The 22789-nt window shown below is 46.8% G+C and overlaps 1 protein-coding gene across 1 annotated transcript in view; it reads right to left on the bottom strand.

Moving 5' to 3' along the window:
• The window catches only part of RAPH1 (Ras association (RalGDS/AF-6) and pleckstrin homology domains 1), a 336299-nt gene that overhangs the window by 264755 nt on the left and 48755 nt on the right, over positions 1-22789 (bottom strand). The window lies entirely within an intron of this gene.

Here is a 22789-nt window from a genome sequence, read left to right as displayed (position 1 = left end):
CCGACGAATTTCTATTAAATCCAGCTTCCCAGAGGTGAAAGGTGAGTTCATGAGCTGCTACATGATTTAGCATTTAATACCAGCTCACTCTGACTTTGTCTGTTACTTTCTCTAGATGACAGTCATAACTCCAGCACCCAGAATGCGTTCTTCCTTGTGAAGTGCTGACATTGTGTCCAGATAATAAACAACATATAATATGAATGCAGATCTAACTACCTCCATACTCAAGACACCTTTTATTTTTCAAGTAGAGAAATGTGCGAGTCTGAGCTCCATGGTATGCAAGGTTAAAGAGGGTATTTCAGAATGAAGAGCTATTAAAGACATGAAGTTAAAAGAAAACGCAACATAGGGTTTTACTCTTCAGGGCAACGATCTGCGTTTTTCTAACTGGTCTTCAGTAAGGCATTTAATATGATACCACATAGAAAGATATGGGTTTAACTGGAGAGATCAGGCAACTTTAAAGTTGTAAGAGAACCTGAGAGAACTTCTTAAAGGGAATGAGGCAATTGCCTCGCTGTAAGGAAGACATTTGTGGTGGGAGGGTGCTTAGTGTCAGCCCTCAACAGCTGGTATTGAAACCAATCTGATACTGTATCTGCTGTAATTTAATGACCTTGGCACGAAGAGCTGGTGTATGTAAAAGAGATTTAGAGATGCACAAATTTGAAAGGCACTGTCAGTAAAAAAAGGCTATCGCTATATCAAGTGGGAAGAACTAGAAAAACAGAAATGGAATAAAGTGAAGTATTGTGAAGTCATGCACTTGGAGACTAGTAACAGAACTCCCACTGTAAGCCTTGGCTTATTACTTGGAAATGACTAAGAAGAAGAAAAAATGAGGTATATTATTTGATCATTGGACAATTATGAGAGAGCAATATAATATGTCCATAAAAAAGGCAAGTAAAATTCAAAGAAGTGCTGCATGAAATGTTTCCAAGGGAAATAAGGAAGCAATGATGTCACTGGACAAGGTCTGAGGCTTGGTTTGGAGTACTGACCAAACATCTTCAAGGCAGAGTTTCAGACTGGACCACGTCTGAAGAAAAGGGTGGACAAATCGTTGTATATCAATACATTGTTTTAGGCTTCTCCTTTTGGGGAAGTACTGTTTGCATTGAAGAATAAGGATGGCACAATAAAACATACATCTAAATCAACCAACCAGAAATAGATTTTGAATGGAAATCGGTCTTCCCAAAGAAGTAGTCCCTAGAGATGAGAGGAGGTCTTCTGCACACGTGGCAGCACTACAGCCAGCCCCTGCCCCTACCTCCTTAGGCCAGACCCAAAGGTAAATGCAACGTTTAGCTGAAAGCACAGTGCATTCACCTGCTATGCTACACTGCTTCCTCAACAGCAGTGCTGTCACATAGTTGGGCTCTGAAGATTCTCTCCAGACAAAGCCTTCAGACCTCCAAATAAAGCAAACTAACTTTCTTTCTTTCTTTCTTTCTTCCTTTCTTCCTTCCTTCCTTTCTTTCTTTTTCTTTCTTTCTTTCTTTCTTTCTTTCTTTCTTTCTTTCTTTCTTTCTTTCTTTCTTTCTTTCTTTCTTTCTTTCTTTCTTTCTTTTCTTTCTTTCTTTTCGGGGGGAGGGGAGGATAAACTCCTCCCAACCATCAATCCATCTCAGCCTGAAATTTAATTAAATATTTAATAAGCACAGAAGACAAAGATGAAATATCATGTTTAATTTTGAAATCATACATTTACTTATTAGACCTTTAAAATGCCAATTTGGTTTAAAAAGATAATATTCCTCTAATTTTCTCATAAAGGCCACAGAACTTAATTAATGAGAAAAAATCTCATTTTAAAGAGTCAGGGACAGGTAGTTACAGAGAGAATCGAAATAATTGCACAAAACACACAGTCTCATGAGCCTGCTGAGAGGGAAACTAGGAAACTAGCTCTGTCCCAGGCTGCATGTTGACCAGCCAGCCAGCTTCAGTAAGATGCCTGCTCTACCAAGGGATAGCTGCTTTCTGTTATTCACCAAGACGTTGCTGGGAGAAGGGAGAATGCTTTTCTTTCAGCACACACCACAGAGTTTGAATATCCAACCATGTTAACAAGGGAGATGCCATAACAAGAGGTGGAAGAATGGGGCTAAATCATCAGTTGTTATGAATTGGCACGGCTCCCTTAAAACAAATCGTGCAGCTCTGATAAGTAAAACCAACCCGAGCTCAAGGGCACAATGAGCTATTTCCACAGCTAAGGATCTGGCCGAAAATCTTACAGAGGGACAGAGGGAAGGGGGAATGATATATTGCATAGTGAGAGAGCAAACAGAGCTGTGTTTGTGAAAGGGAAGCGGGGAATTAAGTGAGAGGAGGTTTGGGAGAAAATGGGATCGCCCAGCTCCTTGAGCTCTCGCTGATGTCAGCGCAGCTCTGTCTGTCCAGGTCAGCCAAGGACTAAGTCTAGGGAAAGGGCATTCATCTGGGGCGGCCAAGGTTTTGAGGGGTAGTCTTCAGCTCCCAGCAATACAGCTAGAGAAACGTGCATAGTTTTAACTTGAGTCATCCTGAATAAGGCACAGCTGAAGTTCACAAAAGGTTCAGGGAATTGGAATGGTTGTGCAAATCCAAAAACTGGTTCGGGAGTTCACAAGCACAAAGCGACTGCAGGTTGCTCCTGCCTTCTGAGGGAGCCTACGGAGACCTTGCTTAGCTTTCCTGGGGGTGCATGCAGGAGCTGCTCACTGCTCCACCTGCTCTGAGGGGACCCAGTGAAGAAGGTGGGTGCTGCCACCGTAACGCCTCTGACCTGGAGATACGACTTGTAGCTCCTTCCAGGAGCACTGTGGCCCTCTCTCTGTGCAGCAGTTTTTTATGCACGTGGTCACATCAGTAGCAAATCTGGGGAGAATAACCTCACAGACCAGTACAGGCTGGCAGCTGGCTGTCTGGAAAGCAGCTTCGCAGAAGCAGGAACAAATTGACTGTGAGCCAGCGATGTGCCTTGCAGCACAGAATGCCAGCAGCATCCCGGGATGCGCGAGGAGGATTGCCAGCAGGTTGACAGAGGTGATCCTTCCTCCGCTGAGTGCTGTGCCCAGGCAGACGTGGGCACACTGGAGCGAGCCCAGCAAAGGGACACAGATGGGGTAAAGGGACTGGAGCATCTGCCCCACGAGAAGAGGCTGAGGGAGCTGGGGTTATTTAGCCTGGAGAAGAGAAGGGTCAGGAGGATTTTATCAGTGTGTTTAAGTAGATGTTGGGAGAAGTAACAAAGACAGAGCTGAACTCTTCTCAGTGGTGCTCAGTGGCAGAACAAGAGGCAGTGGGCACAAAGGAAATTCATGTAGAGGAAATTCAATTTGAACAAAGAAAAAAAATTTTCACTGTGACCGAACACTGGAACAGGCTGTCCAGAGAGGTTGTGAGGTCTCCATCCTTGGAGATATTCGAAAGATGACGGGACACTGTCCTGAGCAGGTGATGGAAGTGGACATTCTCCAGAGATGTTTGCTGACCTCAGCCGCTCTGTGATTCTTTGAAACAGCGCTCCCTGAAATCCTGCTTAGGTACTGACAGGTTTGGGTGGTTTGGAGATGTCATCCAAGTCTAAGAGAAACGGAGTTCCATTGAAATTAATTAGCAAGTGCTCCTTTGTCTGAATAGATCCCAGGTAATTTTTCCACTTTTTCCAGCGTCCTTTTCTGCTCTGTCACCTCAGGCCTCCTGATAATTATATAACAAGCACACTTCAGGATGAAGTGATTATAGACTGGGAGCTGCAATCACACCCTGCACAAATCATATTTTCACCTTTGTATGTGCTGTAGACCTGTGACCTGGTTGCAGCACTGTCATATGCATTGTGTAAGAACAAAACCTCCGTCAGTGCCTCTTAAGCCAGCCAGCCAGGCTGCTCTTTATAAAACCAGCAACATCCCTGCTTCAGTGTCTACTTGAGGGATCTAATTATATGAATATAGCCAGGCCATGTCTAGGGTGCAGAGCTGTGTACTTACTGCTCAAGTAGGAAAACCAGAAAAGCACATTATGTATACACACAAGTGGTTGCCTTGTGTAGGTTAATAGCACTCAGAGCCTACAATCTGGAGTGTCTAGATAAATGTGTACAATTACTTTGTAAAACTGAAAGGGATTCTCTTTATCCATGATGAAATTTGCCTTCAAGAATGCTGAAGCAAGAGATACTTGGCTTAATACCTGTGGGAGTGAATGGTAATAGGGCATGGATTCGACTCTTTATCTTCACAGAATCATTCTCTCGGACTTCGAAAAAGCCAAGAGTCACTTGAAAAAAATGTAATGCATTTCCTAGCACAAAGAGCCAGATTTTATCTTTTGAAGTACGCAGTTTGCCAGGAGGTGAGTGGTCAGGAATTCCTTGCACTTTACAGAAGGAATCAAGCTCAAGTTTACTTTGCATGGAACTTACACAACCACTGAAACTCAGAAATTTGTCATTCTTTTCCCAGACTCATTCCCTTCCTTTCTGCGAGACCAACCGTGCGCTCAGTTCTCCCCATCTGATCCAGTTCCTGCTTCACAAGGAAGAGACTTGGATCACCTTCTGTCCAGAGAGACCTGGGAACAGTCAATACGTCACCTAGTGCCACCACAGCAGAGGCAGCTCGGCAGTACGGCAGCATCCAAACCCATGGGGAACGGGGCTGAATGCAAAGCCCCTCGTAACGTTAACCCTGCAGCGTGATGCCTGGCAGACAGAGGCTGACAGCAGAGCTTGTCCCGGAGGGATGGATGCCCAGCAGTCAGTACGGAGTCGCCAGAGAAGCGCGATCCCCAGCACCTCGCCCAGACCTGCACGAGCACAGAGCGGCAATGCATGGTTAGCAACAGAGGGCTGTGGGCCACCATGAGAAAGAGCCAGCTTGGAAATGCATGTGGGGGAAACCTCAGCAAAAGGGGAACGTAACCTCAGTGCTCTGCAAAATCCTGGGAAACATTAATACTGCGGTATTAATTGTAAGTCACAGGAAATTATTATAGGATCAGTTAAGTACAGGGGAGGTCATATTTAAGATGCTGAATGCAGTTCTGGTCACCGTATAAAAGACAGATATTATGGAAAAGTACCAGAGGGCAACAGAGAGATTCAGACACACAGCAGTTTTTAGAAAGGTTAGGTAAACTGAATCTGCATTCTTTAGCAAAAGAAAAAAAAATTAAAAAAAGAAAGAGAGAGAGAAAGAGAGATTGTAGAACTTATTAAAGTACTGCAGGCAACTTCTGAGAGAGGAAGAAAAAGCTGCTGTAGTCTACTTGAGCTAGGGTGCATGAATGTCATCAGCAAAGGAGCAGACAAACTAAAAGGATTGAGAAGGCATTTCAAGGAATAAATTAGCTGGGAGAGAAACGGAGAGCTGCTAAATAAAAAGTTGAAACAATGTGAGGGCAAGGGAATTATTTAGAGAGGGGAAGAAGTATGGTCTGACAGGATAAGATAACCTTGGGCAGTTCTTTTTAAATAAGAATAAAATATTAATCCAGCTGGGTTTCTGTAAGCAGTATACTGGAGGTAAAGCATGCTTTGCTGCTTAACGCACCGCTGTAGGAGTAGCATTAAATGCTACACAATAATCAGTTGACCAAAAGATGTATCTCTCTCTTGATCATGAGAATGGGATTATACAATCAGCACAAAAAAAATCTGAGAGGGCTGAGAAATGCCACAGATTTCCTGTTTTCTCAGTTCCCTATAAGTTAGATGGCCCCACAGGACTAGAAGGGATAACAGTTCTCCAAAATCCATCAATATTACCAACTGCTGGAGGAAATCCCCTGGATATCACAGCATGTCAGAAGGTCTGAAACATTGTTTTTGGGGCTGCCTGCTCTCACGCTGCGTTTCCAGGCACACCCGTGCGGCAGCAGAGGTTTTTTTGGGAGTCACGTTGCTCTCATCTTCCTGCAGACTGCGAGTTCTCACAGGACACGTCGGAAGGAAAATCCTGGCTGGATCGGACTGATGTTTCTCGGGATGCTCTCTCGTGTTCTTTTGTTTCCCCACCTAACCACATCTCCCCAGCACCATATGTGAAAGCCTGTTACAGCCACAGATGATGTCAAACCCTGCTTTTCCCAGCAAGGTAACAGCCCTAGGCTCAGTGCAGCCATGGGATGTGGGGAGGGCCCCACCAGCACCTGAGCCAGGCACTTGTAGGTCTGTCCGAAGCTGTCTGTGTGGGACTCTCCTGCCGTGGGGCAGGCAAGGCAGGCAGCTGGCTGTGGGGACGCAGAGCTCAGCAGGGCTGCTTGCCCTGGAGCCCAGCTGCCAGCTATGCAGTGAGCAGCACAGTGCCTAGGCTGGCCCAGAAGGCAAAGGAGCTGTCTCCTCTTCTCCCTCAATTCACAGCAGGTCTCGTGTGGCTCTCAGGCACTTCATAAGCAGCTCTTGAGACAAGAGAGGGTGGCCACCCATCTCTGAGACCCCCTTTTCTGGCGGCAGTGGTTAGAGAGGTTCCCTTGTGCTATCCGAGGGCTGCCAGCAGAGTGCAGGAAGGGAGTCCGAGCTAGAGACAGGATTTGGTAACGCAAAGCCAAGGACTCGACTAAATTCATGACACAGCAGTGGCTTTATGGCACTAGAAGGAAAGGGAGCAGAAATGTGCTCTCTAACAGCAGTGCTGGAGCGAGTGATAATCAAACTGGGAACACTGAGCTCCTCCTATTGTTCCCCCAGGTCTTATATACCTTGACACGTGCAAACACGCCGCGTGCTCTGCCAGCCGCTAATCACGCTGCTGTGAACCCCCCGTACCGAGGAAAGGCCGGTTTTACAGTGACACTATCAAACACGGGGGAAGCCTCCACAGAAAGGGCAAAGTGCGGGGGAATAGTTATTTACATCACCGTGGATAAAGAGCCTCGTGAGACCCGTTTCGGGGGCTCGGTCTGTGATACTGGAACAAGCAGGAGCCAACAAGCCGTGGGAGCTGCAGAGCTGCCTGGGCAGCCTTCATTTTTTATGCAGATCTTGGAAATTGTCGCCACTTCACAAAAAAACATAACTAAATAAAATGGCTGGGAGGCAAACAGATTTGAGTTTAAACAACATGAATTTAAAATACGAATAACCATCTTGGTAGATTAATCAATCCAAATGTTGGGGTTGTTGTTTGGGGAATTTTTTTCTCCTCCGCAGCTGTATCTTGCTAAGTAACACATTTCTATTTCAAGGCTGTTAATACCGGAGCAGCTGCAACACTCTCTGGGAATTTTTAAAAATCATGATGAAATTAAAGGCAGAGACATAAAAACAAATCCTTCACAGCTACCCTGGCTGATGGCATTATAACAGTAACAGTCATTTTCAGTACATCATTTTCTTGGCAAATGCTACTTTTAGTCAGTGCAAGTCATAACACTGCATGTGTCTTAATGCATTTTCCTCTTTGCCACCTAAAGATAATCATCAAATATGAAGAAATTGAGCTTCATGGTCTCTCTTCGAGGGGGAGAATGTGCTTTATCTCTTTCTTTTTTCCTTTCTTTTTTCAAAGACATGGAGCAACTAACTCACCAAGCTGTCAGTTATACCAGGTTTGGTTTATTTTTTTAAAGAGTTCTGGGTTTCTAAACTGTGTGCGCTTAATTGCATGGAAACAAGAGCTGTGATTGCAAGCACAAATTTGTATTTGCATATACAATGATGAAACTGGCCGGTTGTGTTTAGTAACTTGATTGTAGGAGCTGGGAACGTGATTCTGAGCTCCTAACATTTCACTCAAGTACAGTTTTTTGAAAATAAAAATAAAAATCAGATGCTGAGCTACCCGCCCATAGGTACCTAAGAAGCACAAGAGAGGCTAGGAATGGAGCACATGCCATTGCCCTGTGTCTTCTGTATCAGGAAAATAAACCATTTTTTTTTGAAGCCTATTCAACCACAGAGCTGTAGGATCGATTGCTTTCAACGTTTGTTTGAGACGAAGAGCTAGGAATCCAAACTTTCACATCACATCAATGCTGTTCAGAGAAAAGAGATGAAAGAACAAGCAAATCCTTTCTCCACTGCAAAAGAGTTGCCTCCAAACCACCTTTCTTCTAGGCTGTCAAAAGCCTCAACAGGCTCCAAATCATCTGTAAAACCCGAAGCTCTTCCCTCTTTAGCGTTTGGCAGGCATTTACACGCGGAAATAGAGCCACTACCACTGGGAAGCACCATATGCCTAAGACCCAAAATATATTAGCCATTTACAGCTCAATTTGTAAAACCACCTTTTACACTTCAATACTTCAAACCTTCAATAGATGTAAACCAAATACAGGTCTGTCTTACTTATTAAGTACAGACACTTGAACATGCAGCCAACAATTAACCCCCCTTGAGTACAACAAAAGCCCTGAAACTGCAACACGCAGCAGGAAGAAGGCAAAAGAAGTCAGAATTACTCCAGCATCCTAGAGAAACTGCGCTGGTCAGGTAAAAAGGCTCTGTGAGCCTGGAGGGGGCACTCTACAGACTAGAAAAAAGAACAAAAAATGCAAATAGTGCATTACCCCTCCCTTCTGAGACCTTCCCTTTGAGCTGGGGGAAAATATCATTGCTTGCTCTAAAGCTGGCAGAGACCACAACCATGGAAGCAATCCACATCAACCAGGGAGCTGCAGGAGTTTCGCAGCGCTCCTCCAACACCCACAGGAGTTGCCAGTGGGCTGGGGAGATCACGAAGCCTCAGCCATAGGAAAACAGGTTATGGGATTCTGGGCAAACAGCAGAGCGATCCTGACCCAAGGCTTGCCTTTATCTTAATACCTTGCCCTGGAAAATATATCTGAGAGGAGTGAGGTAGAAGTCCTTCCCTCCCAGCCTCCTGGGGGTTACCAAGAGGAAGAGGTTAGAGAGAGCAGGCTCTTTGCTCACTACAAGAAGGCAGGGGCTGAAGGCAAGGGACAAAAGCTGACAGGAGGAGGAAGGCTCCAGTTCGCAGAAGGTATCGCAGAAGTGAAGGGGCAGGGAATCGGTGAGATGATCAGGAGCGCAGAAGATGCTGGGATCTCCCTGCACATCAGGTGGGATCAAGTGTGTGTGCCTGAGGTGGGAGAGCGATGCAGAAACCAGCTCCTGGCCCTGTGCTTTTCTGGCAGGCTTTAGGCAGGTGGTCGCTGCCTTGTCCAAAGGAGGCAAGCTGTGCTTTGGTGTGATCCTGCAGAAGGCTGAGTCACGCCAGGGCTCAGTACCCGTCTGTCATCACGAGGGCACTGCCCCAGCCGGTTTCAAGGGTCTTTTTCATTTTTCGTTGTCTTTTGTGTTTCTTTCTTTCTTTTCTTTCTTTGGCAGATTGAGTTTCAGTTATTTCCCCATGAATGGTTTCCAGCTTTTTGCCTTCTAAGGCTGATGACAAAGGAGAGAGTGTGCTGACAAAAACCAGTCCTATCAAAGCACGATAAGGTTCTTGCTGTCTGCCTTTATCATAGATCTAAGCAGTGTCAGGCACCCAAGATTTAAGCAAGTGGCAAAGCTAAAAATAGATGGAACAAATGCACTTCTTGTTTTGACTTTTAGGAATTATTTATTACAGATGAAATCTGCGCTGTATTCAATACACATGGGGAAAGGGAGGGGCATTCTGGGGGACCTGGGTGCATTCAGCTCTTCCCTTGCAAGTGCAGCACAGCTGAAAAACGAACCCCGGCCCTAGGAAGGCACACCTACCTGCAGCTCCTCCCCGACCCAGCACGGCCCCTGACTCTGTGCCTGGACCCAGTGGGTCAATGCCTGCACTTGCAAAAAGTCTCACTGATTTTGCTGCCAGGGCAGACCCTGCTGCAGGACTCAAATCCCTGTGGGTGTCCTGCTGAAGTCCAGACAGGAATAGTACCCAAAGACCCTTGTCTACATTTGGAGTAAGGGCTTGTTCCCCTGTCCAGGAGCACTCAGAAGGACAAACAGCCGGCCTGCCGCCCAACCCACACCATACAAGTGGGGAAATCCCCTGCCGAGAAGAGGATCAACCACAGACCAAGTGGACTGGTACCTACTGATACTCCAGAGCCCTGGAAAGCTGTGCTTGCAGCTCACAGCGCACACCACATCACTCTGCTGGTGCTGCACAAAGAGAAACACTGCTCTAAGGACTGCCGGTGCCAAGGATAAGAACAGTGCTTCATTCAGAACTGCTTTCAGCTTTCTGCTTCACCTTCTTTGTATCACCCAGTCCTTCCATCTCCTATCACCTTGCACACCTGTCTCCCTCTCTTGCTGTTATTCCTATCCTTGCACGTCCACCTCCTGCATCCCCCTGCCAATCCTCTTCTCAGAAGCTGCCTTGGACGCAGCCCGCAGCGAACACCAGGCCGGCAGCAGCCGCTGGCTGCTGGAGCACAGGGCTCTCCATGAGCTGGTGGTGGCACTTCGGGAGGAGGCACACACACTCTCAGTCCTCAACAGATGCTGAAAAATATGGACTAAAGAAACAATGAGTGCCTCCCTCATTTGATATTTCTTGGGCCTGGATATTCGCATCACTGATGGGGTTATGTTATGGTTTCTTTTCCACACTATGCCCAGTAACACTGTGGCAGTCCATTACCACTCATTACTGGTGGAGGCCAAAAATAGAAAGGGATTAAACAAAGATTGGATGCTGTCCTGGCAGGTACACCCACCAGTGCTTTCAGACACAGTGACCTACACGCTTACGAGGTCCCTAGCCTATTACTTGCTGAAATGGTACAGCAGGGAAGGGCACTCTGCACTTTCCCCTTTTCCTATAGTTCTTCCCTGAACATCTGTGACTGGTCAGTGTGAGAAAGGCTGCAGAGCTGGAGGGATCTGTGATCTAACCCAGCTAGGTCATTACCATGCTCTAAAGGACTGAAAACTCCTGCGGTTCCCTTATTCACTCTTGACCCCCGTGCATATCTGTAAATGCTGCCTGGTCTCAGCTACTGACCTCATCCTTTGCTTATTACTGGTGGAGTAATCTTTCTTTGATTAATCATCCTCTGTATTAATATCAAGCAGCCTACGGCTTTCTCAAGCAGATTACTGTTTCTGTCAACTTATTCCCTCCCCATCCCCTCAGATAGAGAAAATGGATAAATGATGACCGTCAGTCCAAGGCGAATAAAACAGATGCATTTTAAATATAGCTAGGGGGAAAAAAAGGAAAAAAAAAAAAAAAGAAGAAACCCTAGCAGTGAGATAGCTTTTGATATGAACTTGAAATGACTTGTGAAATAGAAGATCAAGAGTCTTAAAGGCTGAGACCTGTATTTTGGGTTTCTACAAAGTTGAGTGAGAAAATTGTGAACATTTTTTGTTGTTCACTTAAATCAGCTTCAAAAATGGAGCTCAATTTTCTTGAAGAATAAGGAAGAATGTGATAGAGATTTTTAACCTTTTTTTGATTTTCAAGGTGGAGGGAAGACGTCTTTTTAAAAAGCAATTAAAACTGCATTTCCAAAGAACTTGCCAGTGCAGGCTAGGTAAAATACGATCTCTTTGTAATTACCAAGTTCTTTTTGCTCAGAAGATCTCCAAAGAGTTTAACTATCCAGAATGAATTGTCACAAGAAAGACAGCCAGGTGTTGTTATCATGCCTCGCCGTCAGATAAACTAAGGTCAGACGAGGCTTTCAGTCATCCTGGTCTCTGGAATGAGTCGGGCAGCAGTGTCCCCGGACCAGCTCAGGAAAGAGCCCGGGCTGAGGCAGTGACAGGATGATACCGCAGCGCAGGAGTCGCCCCGAGTCCTGCCCCTTGCTCTGACGCTTCCCTTCCTCCAGCAAAGCTCCAGACATTTCTTCTGCTACCACGGCATCTCACACCAGCTAGGGGAATGCAGTTTGCTGAAGAGGGTTTGTTATTTTTTTTTTCCCCTCTGACAAGTTTTCTAGCGAGTTTAATAAATAGAATTTGAAAGTTTTTTAATATTCTCCCCTACAGCTGTGTGAATGGCACCGAGCAGGCTGTTATCTGCTGGATTTGCAAGAACATGAGCTAATTTCTGAGCTCCTAAAATACCATCTGATTTCTCTCACAGATCAAGAGACAACTGTCTGCAGACAAATTTCAGCTGAATTATTTTGGAAGTTTATAGGGGAAAAAAAAAAGTCCCTAACACATTTGGGGTTGGAGGAAAATGTTTTTTTTTCCTTTCAAAGAACAATGCACAGACAAAACAAATTTCCAATGCAGGGAGAGGGCATTTACATGGGGGCCACCCAGCTGGAAAGCAGTCAGGGTCCTGGTGGACACCAAGGTGACCAGGAAACAGCAACATGCCCTTGCTGCAAAGAAGGTCAAGGCAGAAAACCCTTCCCCTCTACCTGTCAACAACTGTGTCGAGTTCTGGGCTCCCCAGTGCAAGACTGACATAGACTTACTGGAGAGTCCAAAGAAGGGCCACAGAAGTGCCAGTGGGACCAGAGCATCTCTGATATGAAGACAGGCTGAGAGAGCTGAGACTATTTAGCCCACAGAAGACTATCAGAGGGTAGCTCATCAAGGTATACACGTATCTGAAGGGAGGATGCAAAGAAGATGGAGCCAGACTCCTTTCAGTGACAGGACAAGAGGCACGGGGCACAGACTAGAACACAGGAGGCTCTGTCTGACCATCGAAAAACACATTTTTTATTGTGGGTGTGACTGAGCACTGAGAGAGAGGCTGTGCAGCCTCCATCCCAGCAGGTATTCACAAGCTGCCTGGAGACGGTCCTGGGCAACCTGCTCCACGTGGCTGTGCTTGGGCAGGGGGGTGGACGAGGTAACCTCAAGAGGTTCCTGCCAACCTCAGCCACTCTGTGCCTTGCAGCTGCTCCCAGGCACCTCAGCTAACAGGCTAGGTGCAGCCTAAGCACCGCTGAGGTTTGGTACAACCTTCCCTTTCCAGCCATACCTTGCGGCGTCAGCGTCAGAGATAAAAGAGCTTTCTCCATGCTGTGAAGGATGTGCTGGCTCACACAGCAACCAGATAAAAGATCTATAAAATCAGTTCCAGGGTGTCAGAACAGATGCTCACCACTGCCGTTTCTTCAACATACACGTTATAAATCTGTGGTTCTCCCGATGGAAGAACATTTTAAGAGAGAGTCTCTGGTCTGGGTGTGGAACAGAAAGCTGGTAGCACACCGAGACCTCCAGCCTGCTTCTAGTGGTGCCCTTCCACGCAACACACTTTGAAACCTTACTTGCTGAGGTATGACACGTTCCCACAGCACTGCATGAGCATTATCCATGCTGCTCATGGAGGCGTGCACCCGATCTCTATGAAACTGATGGGCCATTTGCCACTGACTTTGACAGAAGCACAAACAGCTCCAAGTTGATTGCTATTCCACGTCCTTCAAGTTCACAGCTGTCCTGTGCTGCCTTCTGTGCCCTGTGCCGAGATCAAAGGACACGGGGAGGTTTGTATATGCACTCAGTTGTTTCCACAGCACATACAGCTTTGCCCACTAGATCTTTAAAGTAACCCAAATGTGTTACTTAACTCAAATGTGACCTCCTGTTATTTAAATAACTCAGGAATTCATGTCAGAAATCTCTTTGATATGGTTCAGGGTCTGTAAACACCCTGAAACCTTTCACAGAGAAGTCTCATACTATTTCTTTTTTTTTTAAAGAGGTTATACAAGAGAAAATAATTATAAGGAACCCGTTGTGGTCCCTCAGTCAGTCTCAATAACCAAGTTGCTGGATTTGAAAAGAGTTCACTGGAGTAGCAACAATACAGATTGTATCTGTCTCAAGTCTTCACGGGAGCTTATTTTGATTTCTGAGACTGCCTTGCTTACAGCTTTGTACAGAATTAGCAAGTTGCTGATTGAGTTTTAAGCTCTGTCCCCAGCTGCACACAGCCATAGGCAGCTCCCGGGGCTTCTGCGTTGTCTGGGATTGGTGGAAGCTGCTGGCACAGAACTGGGAGCAGAATTTTGGCCTCTGGCCAGTGCACAACTGTGAAGGGCTCAAATCACTGTACAAACAAAAAGGACCTAGTCCCATCCACCAGCACCTTCAGAAGTGCATTATCATGCTAATATCTCAGCATGGCTCGTATAAAAAGCAAACAAACAGCAGAGGAAAACCCAGCTGTGAAATAGAGCAGTGGTCTTGAATGAATGTCTCCCTGTTTCTCCCTCCTCGAGTGTAAGCACAGGAACACTAGCAGCAAGGACAGCAGAAGCAATCTGAGTAAAGAAGCAAGGTTTAGGGTATGGCTAGGAATGCCATGAGGAATGCAGCTTCTGAGGAAAGCTTGTCCTCTGTCTGGAAGGGCCCAAGGTGCTGAGATCATCTAGATCAAGTGTCCCCAGACACCTACGTTCTTGTGGGTGCTTCCAAGTGAACCGCAGTGCCAGAAGCTCACCCCGTGCTGGCTGCAGCACCAGCATTACCAGCGTTTCAGCCAGACAGAAGGATGCGTGGCAGCCAGACACTCTACCAGATCTCCCCTCACCTGCACCACTTCTCTTGGACACACACCAGGCTGGCAGAGGAGTGGGATAGGAGAAGAGAGGTTTGCCTGAGTGTGTCTTGTGATGGAGATCAGAGAACATGCTAGAGATGTGGGCTCCGCTCCTGGTAGATGAGATCTCATCTGTAATTTTTCTCTCTTCCTCCTCTAAAAGACTGCCAAGGAATGGAACAAAATCAGTTCAGCGGAAACTGGGTATCTAATTCCCTTATCCTAGTCTCGATAACAAAACAGCCTGAGCAGCTTTCTGCAAACTACACAAAAATGCTTTATTTGCCACAGGCACTGAGGCACGAGCTACAGGTCGAACACACCGCAGTTACCATCGTCTGCTACAACTGAGGCACGGAGGTAGGCGGGAGGTTTTCTAAATAGGCTCAGTTCCTCTGAATTAAATGTAGGCTACAAGTCCTTATTTAGATGCACATAAACTGGCCTAATTTTTAAATACATAAGGCTTCTTCCTATGACTTCAGTGAAAAAGCTTGTGGTGTTCAGCAACCTTGAAATTTAGGCCAACAGCTTACTTTGCGTTTCACCTTAATAGCCTAAATATTTCAGTGCTTTCTGCTCTGGGACTTCAAAGAACTTAACTGCTCAGCTAGTTTTGAGGAGCTTGCGCTGGAACCGTAATTTCAGGTACCAGTTTGGCCGTGTCTCTTGCAGACAAGCGAAGGAGAAGACAGCTAGCAACTCACTTCTCCTCCTGATGCTGTTGAAAATTAAGGATGAACAAAACTACAGGCTTGTTTTGAATCAGCACTTCTTATGGTTTACAAATAACGTGGCTAAAACCTGCAGCCCACATCAAGGCTGTGTTCAGGCCAGGCAGAGTAAAGCTGGATGTGCATTTGCCAACTGCAAAACTGCACAGGCAAGCGAGCAGCGTGACCATGTGGTTACGTGCAGTCACCTCACTTAGGGGTGAAATCGGGTCTGGATGAACCAGGCACCTCCCTGCACTAGGTGTGAGTACCACAAACCCCACAAATACACCCTGCCAGATCTATGGGAGGGCCCAGGAGCAGCAGAGGCTCTGCATAGGTTGTGTAGTCCTGTGCATGGGGCACTAAACCGACTCTGGAGACCTTGGTCCCTTTCTTAGAAATGCTATTCATGCGCTACGTGACCTTTGAAGCATCCCTTTGCTCCTCTGCACTTCTACTTCTCCCCCAGGCCTGCTTGCTCTCATTGCAAACTCTTCAGAGCAGCAAATTTCACCTTTTTTAATCCTTCAGTTTCATGCTGGGGTGATGAAATACAACAAAACAAAACAAAACAAAACAAAACAACAAAAAAACTAATAGCAACCGAGGAAAACTAAATACTACAAAATCATTTTGAGCTCGTGGATGTTACAATTTTGTCCACAAGAACTAGATGTAGCACGGTATTCTTGCAATTGCCTGTTTATGCTATGCCAGGAGAATGTGTCGGGTCTTTGGCTGAATTGCTGTACGCATGATGAAGAAAAAAAGCAGCAATTAAAAAAAAAAAAAAAAAAAAGCACTCAAATTTCACACTGAAGACCCTGATCCTGAGAGGGATCAGGGTCTCAGGAAACAAGTTCCTTGTTTTAGCCTCCCACTGGGACCAAATAAAGTATCTATTTACCAAAGAAAACTTTGACTTCTTGAAGAACTGACACATGAAAAACAAAATCAAGAGTTGTGTTGGCTAGCTTTCCATTTTTCATTGAAACACCTCCAAAAGTCCTGGAGCGGCACTACCCATTAGTTCTGTGGCTGCTTACACGTCTGAGAGGCAGACAGAGCGCTCATTGCCCCTGAGGGGAGCGGTGGGGCCCTTCTGTGCCTGAGTGAGGATGAGGAGGGGATGAGGAGGCCAGGCCGGACAGGAGCGAGGAGCCCGGTGCCCGGCTGCTGCTCGTCCCCTCCAGATGTCAGCACAGCACCGCGCAGCTCCCAGCGCTGCCCGCTGGCTCCCGGTGGCCCTCCTCGCGGCAGGTCAGGCGGCCCCGCTTCCCTCTCGGCTAGATTTGTTTTTCTAATTTCTTTTTACTTGAAGGTTTACCAGCTGCTTTATTACCGGGCTGAGCTTTCCTTGCAGTCGCTCCCTCTCTCCTCCTCCTTCCCCTTTTTTGTTCCTCGAGACAATCACTGTCTCTGGTCCCAGCTGCCACTGCTGATTTTTCATTACAGTTTAATTTAAAACTGGGATTGGAATGGAAATGTCTTTTTGCCATTTGGGGTTTGCAAGGCCTGTGGTTTTATTGCCAAAGGCACAAATGTTAGTTACTACTGTTTTTCCAGAGTACAAGTGTAAGGGGCCTGCCAAAGGGGGGGCAGAAGGGTCGGGAGGCTTGTGGGAAGCAGTAGGGGGGGAAATAAATCCACCTCACAGAGAGAAAATAACCCAAATCGTTGCTTATGCATTTATGCTGGTACATGTGCTGGTGTGTTAGAAGGAGGTGGGGTTGCAACATGTCCCTGGGCTTGGGGTCTGTGCAGCGCGCTCACCAAGCAGCTGCAGAAACAGACCAAGGCTCCGCTCGCTTCCTCGGGGGAAAGGAAACACACGCAGGCTAACTACTTGCCTTTAAAGCTCCCTGGCTCTCTTGCTTGACATAGCAAGCTGAGTGTTACACAGCACCCTGCTCAGTAACAGCACTTGGAGGGAAAGCAAAACTGGAATAAAGAAGATGTGTGAGAAGAAAAGGAGACCTGTTGGTCACTGCCTTCAGTTCTCCTGTCCTCATCTCCACCAGGGAGCAGGCGGCTGCAGACATCACCACGGGCTGAAGCTCTCCCAGGAGCTGACCAGCAAGCCCTCCTCTATCAGTGTCCTCCAGCACGTCCCCAGCTGGCACAGCCTCTGCTGCTCCTTCTGCTTTGCTTTCCCCAGCCTCCTCCCTTCATCTGTAAGGAAATGATCAGAGAGGAGAAAGACGACGCAGTGTTTCCAAGTTCAAAATTAACTTAAACTGGGTGGAAATTTAATCCTTTCCCTCCAGAGATAAACGGAGGAGGAGGCTGTGGACAGTTGCAGTCTTCAATTGAAATATTTAGCAGCAGCACAGGAAGCTACTGTTTCCACCATGACAGATTACAGATGAGAGCGCCTAATCTCTGATCTGCTACGCTAAAAAACAATTATTGTCTTCCCTCCCAGGGAGAGCCTTATCTTTTCCTGGCTACATAATTTCAGATGTCAGCTGGAATTTCTGCATTATCTCGGCGGATCACGCTGGCTCTTCTCGTATCCTACATTTCAACCTCCTCCCCCATTGGCCTTGGGCTGCTCTGGATCTGGAGTTTGTCTGGTATCAATACCACACTTAGCTGCCCGTCTGCCAGTGCAGAGAGAAACACCGAGCCTGTTCTCCTCCAGCATCTTTCATATCTAACCCCGTGACTGAGCAGTGAAGGATTACAAACAAGCACTGACGGCGCATCCAGTGGGACAGCACAGGTCTGGCCACGTGCAGCTCAGCCTGCTTTCCTCCCTCCTCTCCCGACCTCTGAAGACACTCCTGAATCTGCAATCCTGATCTGAAGATCCTCCTCCCACCTCCAGTCAAAGAGAGCTGTTCCTACACACTCGGCGGTGCTGAGTGCTCCCCCAGCCCTGGCTCCCCTCTCCCCTTACTTTTGGTTGCAATTTATACTGTCCTAGAGTTGAGGTTTTGCTGAAGAGCAGCAGATGCTATATACCCATCAGCTTGCTCAGAGGATGACCGTGCTTGCTGTGATGTTAGACGAGCTGAGGGGGTATGTTGGGAAGAGCTATGTGGAGGCTAGCAGGGGAGGACAAATACACCAAATTTGATAATAGAAGGAACTGACCAGAAGGCACTGACCAAGGCTCTTGAGAAAGCAAGAGGCATGACCAGAATTAGCAGGAAAAGATTTTAGCTCTGAAGAGAGCTCAGACAAAAAAACTCGCACAAAGATGTACCTGGATGCAATAAATACGCATCCTTTCATCCTTTCCATGCTCGCTGAAGCCAGGCACCACAAACATGCCCATCGGTGCGCTCCCCTTGCACAGGACAGCCAGATACGGGGAACCAAAGCTGCATCTTCTTCCTGCATCACCTGCTGACACAATTTCACACTCACCTGCCGGGCTGTAGCTGTGACTTTTATGGAGGACTGTCTCACAGGGTTCTCCAGATTGGCCTGTTGTCACAGCATCTCTTACCCCCCACAACTTCTCTCCCTCTTTTTCAGTTTGTCTCCCCTTGACAGCGATGTAGGCTGCTCTAACTGCCCAGACCTTCATTACTTAATTCTGGGGAAGCCATAAAGGAACAGATAAATTTCCAAGGCCAGCTTAGACTGCAACACAGGATGACTCAATAAAGTAACATCTCCCACATCAACACCTACACTTTGCCCTCACAGACTGCTGCAGCCTTCACCTTTCTCATCATCTCAGTTTTCTTCATCAGTAACACTTTGCATTTCTTGAGCATTTTCCACCTAGAGATCACGTACACAGCTGCAGACAGACATGAATGAAGCTGCTCAGCATCTCACAGATTCAGAAGAAACAGGGAACCAATATGTAGCAACTGACAGTTTTAAAATTTGCAAGCTATAGAGTAAAGGTTCCCCCCCAAAATGTTAAAGCAGGCTCTGCGAGTGGTCTCAAAGGAGCAAGTCTCTGCCCTACTCTGTTTTTTATACTGGTGAGCTTTCCTAGGGGCGCATGAGGAGGGTCTGAAAATCCCTCCTAAGTGCAGCTGGGGCTGTGTTAATGGCATGGCAATGACGAAGGAGGAGACAATCCCCTGAATGCCAGTGTGGAAACTGCACGGATACCCAGAGACAGAGATGCTGGTTCAGCTGACAGTGGGTCTTGTTATCCGTCTGCCTAGGGAGACTTTCTCTGTCAGGAGTTCTAGCTCAAAATTCCCCAAGTGGTACTTCTACCAGTCCAAGCCCTTAAAATCACACAAGCAAAATCCCCCCGCACATCCGCACCCCAGGCAATCACTGGTAAAAAACACTGTTGCTTTTAGTTTTCAGACTTAGCCTACTGCTCCTTCTCCTATGCAATGGTAAACAGCATTCCAGTGGTTTGACCTTTCTGGCAGAACTGATGTCAGCACAAGAAAACAATAATATTTCTTACCCCTGCTGTTCAGAACACACTTAAAATGAACAGGAAAAAAAAAAAAAAAGATTAAAAAAAAAAAAAAAAAAAAAAAGCCAGCCAGCCTCCTCAGGCTTTGTACTGTCCAATCTATATTGGATGTTGTCTGTCCGTCCCTGCGAGGACTGACTGCCACGGCTGTGGCAACCCTGGACCATCTGGTGAAGGCATCACCAAGTTCATCAAACTAACGTCAACTCTGAATGTGCTGTACTGTCTGTAAGGAGAAGAGACCCATGCTCTACCTGCAAAATACAAAAATACCTAGGAAGACTGCAAAAACTCACATCTCCACAAGATGCATTAAAAGGTAAATATTTTCTGAACTATTTCTGATGTTGTCTTGCTGAGAGGCTGATTAAAGCTTTAAGTGCAGCACTGCTCAGGAATACTAGAGGCTGTCATCTGCTTTTTTCACAGAGTGGGAATCCCATCCAAATTTGTTAGCCTGTATTTATAGACAGCCACGGCACAAAATGTGGCCTGAATGTTAGCTGTCCAGGTTAACAAGAAATGGGTCTCATTTGCTGCTATAGAAATCTTTTCCAAAATCTCATGGAAAACCTTAAAAACCCAGGTTAGCTGCCACATATGGGACCCATTAACTCCTCATTTCTGCTGGTTCTTAGCAAATTTTTGTCTGGTGACAACACATGAACTCTGTGTTTTTGTTTTGCTTCACACTGCAGAGCACTTTGTTGACTTGGTTTGGTTTTGGGAAGCGCTCAGCACACAGCCCCAGTGCACCCAGCAGGATCAGCTAGCCACGTTCAATCGTGTGGAACCACATTTGGCTGAGACGACCCGACCTGCCTTCCCTTTGGGATTTCAGTGCTGGCCCTTGTTGTGCTGAAAGCTCTGTACCACGCAGCGCAGAGGCACACCTGAGAACAGTGTGTTTGGACACAAATTGTATCCCAGCTTTCTGTATTTTATGTATTCTTTTTTATTCTTTCTGTATTTTATGTATTCTTATGTATCTTTATGTATTACAGAAAGTAAGGGGGAAAACAAATTGCCCGTCGTAACATGGCCTCTGAACTCAAGGTGCATGTAGATACACACACACACACGCTCAGGAAGTTTCACTGCCCACCTCCCAAGGCAGCAGTGTGTCACACACCTAGAGGTTACACACCTATCCCGGTGCTTGTGGCACATGCCCGTTGGGCAGGGCAGCCCACCCACACCAGCTGAGATGTCACCACCATCCTGAGGGAAAATGGAAGAGGCTGCAAACAACCACACAGGCTTCTTCTCTTGGCACTGGCAGACACGCTTGTGCCCCGGCATCCCTCAGCACGTGTCAGTGCGAGGCAAAGGCGCTGCCCCAGCAGGGCCCAGCACTGTGACTGCTGGGCTGCGCTGCCAGGGGAGATGGGGAAAGCTGCACAGCATTTGGCAACACCACGTTTGTTGGAGCTGGTGTGATTAGCACTTCTTTTTCTTAACCTGCCTTTTCCTCAGAAGTGTGAATAATCAGAGGCTGGAGGGATTTTCTGGTCTTTGCTTTCTGCTTGGATGATACAGGGGCTCAGCGGACTGAATGTGCTTAACAGACGGGGATGCACACCTTGTACTCATGTTTACGGCTCTGAAATGCTCAAGCCCAAACCATTAGAAAAAGGGTTTGTGTATTTAGCCTGTCTCTGGGGAATAGAGTACAGGAAAGGAAAGGCAAAACCTGCCAGATATTGAAGGCCTTTCCTTATAAACTCAGGGCTATTTTTAGTTTTCTAATGTAAAAAGTCAGTGAGATGAAGAGTGAAGTGATCCGTTTCCAGCAGAAAAAACGCCTGAATCTTCATTAATAATTCCTCATAGATGGCTGTGTGCCTTTATCTGACAGACTGACAAGCCATGCTAAACAACAGTTACTGCACAAATGGAAAAGATATCATCTCCCTACCCAGCCTCGTGGTGCTCCCATTGTCATGTTACATTAGGACCGGAGTCTCCACCTTCCCGCAGAGACGTGGCGGCAGGCTTATTTTATTAGGACTTGCACAAACGTGCTTATGATGGATGAAGTTTAGTGCTTTGACACGGAAATGTATTTAGAAACTGGAGCTGATGCATGATACGAAGAAGGGGTGGGAAGAGAAAAAAAAAAGAACCCAAATGCATAATCTTACCCTCGATCTGCCTGTCAGTGATAATTAGAAAGGGCCTCTATCAAATCTTAGCTGCAAGCTGCCCAGAGGATGGGATTTCATAGTTCCCAGCTAAACGCCCTAGTTGTCTTTTACAAGGCTGGGTTAGTGGGAGTCAGCGACACAAGATCTATTCCTGGCCTCGATTCCCTTGTAAAACAGGCACCTGCTCCTTACAGTAGCTCTCCTCACCTAAGAGGCAGTGGAAAGGAAGACACTTGCCTTCTGCCACACCCTCACATCTGAGGGCACAACAAGTTGGTTCGTCTACGTGGTGCTGAAACCAAGCCCAAACCTGTCCAGCCTTTGGACCAGTTCAGACTGGGGTCCCAGCTCAAGGGGCTGAGTCCATCCCAGCTGCTGGGGGAAGCGGCGTGAGCTCATCTGCAGCACCCATCTGTGACAGCGACTCTGCAGGGGAAAGGACTTTACAAGCTGCTGCTCTGGGCCAACTTTGAAATGACAAACACACCCTCTGCTACTGGACTGTTTACTTTCCTCCCTTTTCCCCATGTTATCGGTATTTCCTAAACCCTGCCTGTCAGGCATGCTTTGTTAATAACCCTGCAGTACTTTCAGAGCAAAGGTTGCCCAACAGCTTTCTCATCTTCCTGCTGGCTGTCAGGAGAGGAAATCACAGCTTTCAGGAGAACCTGACACAGAGGGAACTGGATAGCACGCTGGGGTCAAGGGTAAGAATGCACGAAGAAGTGAGAAAGCGCAGGCACCCCGGCCGGCTGCACAGGAAGAGCTTTGCCTCTGCTTTCCCTTGTTTACTATGTCAGGATGTTCCAGGAAGAAACTCAGCAGGCTTCACCTCTGAAACAGCCAGCCAAGCACAAATCCCCACTCACAATGCGGCACGAGGGAGCCAAAGGACAGCTAACAAACTTGGCCCAAGCTTGTGACATGACTTAGGTCTTTCCTCTTAAACAAAGGGGTCTGAAAGTGCTGTGGATAACACTGCCACCGCTTCACACAGCTGTTATCTCCCTTCTCAACTTTACTGCCATCTCTGAGAAGTCTCAGTCAAACCTGAAGCACTGATGTGCCAGCAGAATGCATTTACATCCACCTACC

The sequence above is a fragment of the Aythya ferina genome (genome assembly GCF_964211825.1).
Source record: "Aythya ferina genome assembly, chromosome: 6".
NCBI classification, from domain to species: domain Eukaryota; kingdom Metazoa; phylum Chordata; class Aves; order Anseriformes; family Anatidae; genus Aythya; species Aythya ferina.
This window is presented reverse-complemented; position numbering and strand designations above follow the sequence as displayed.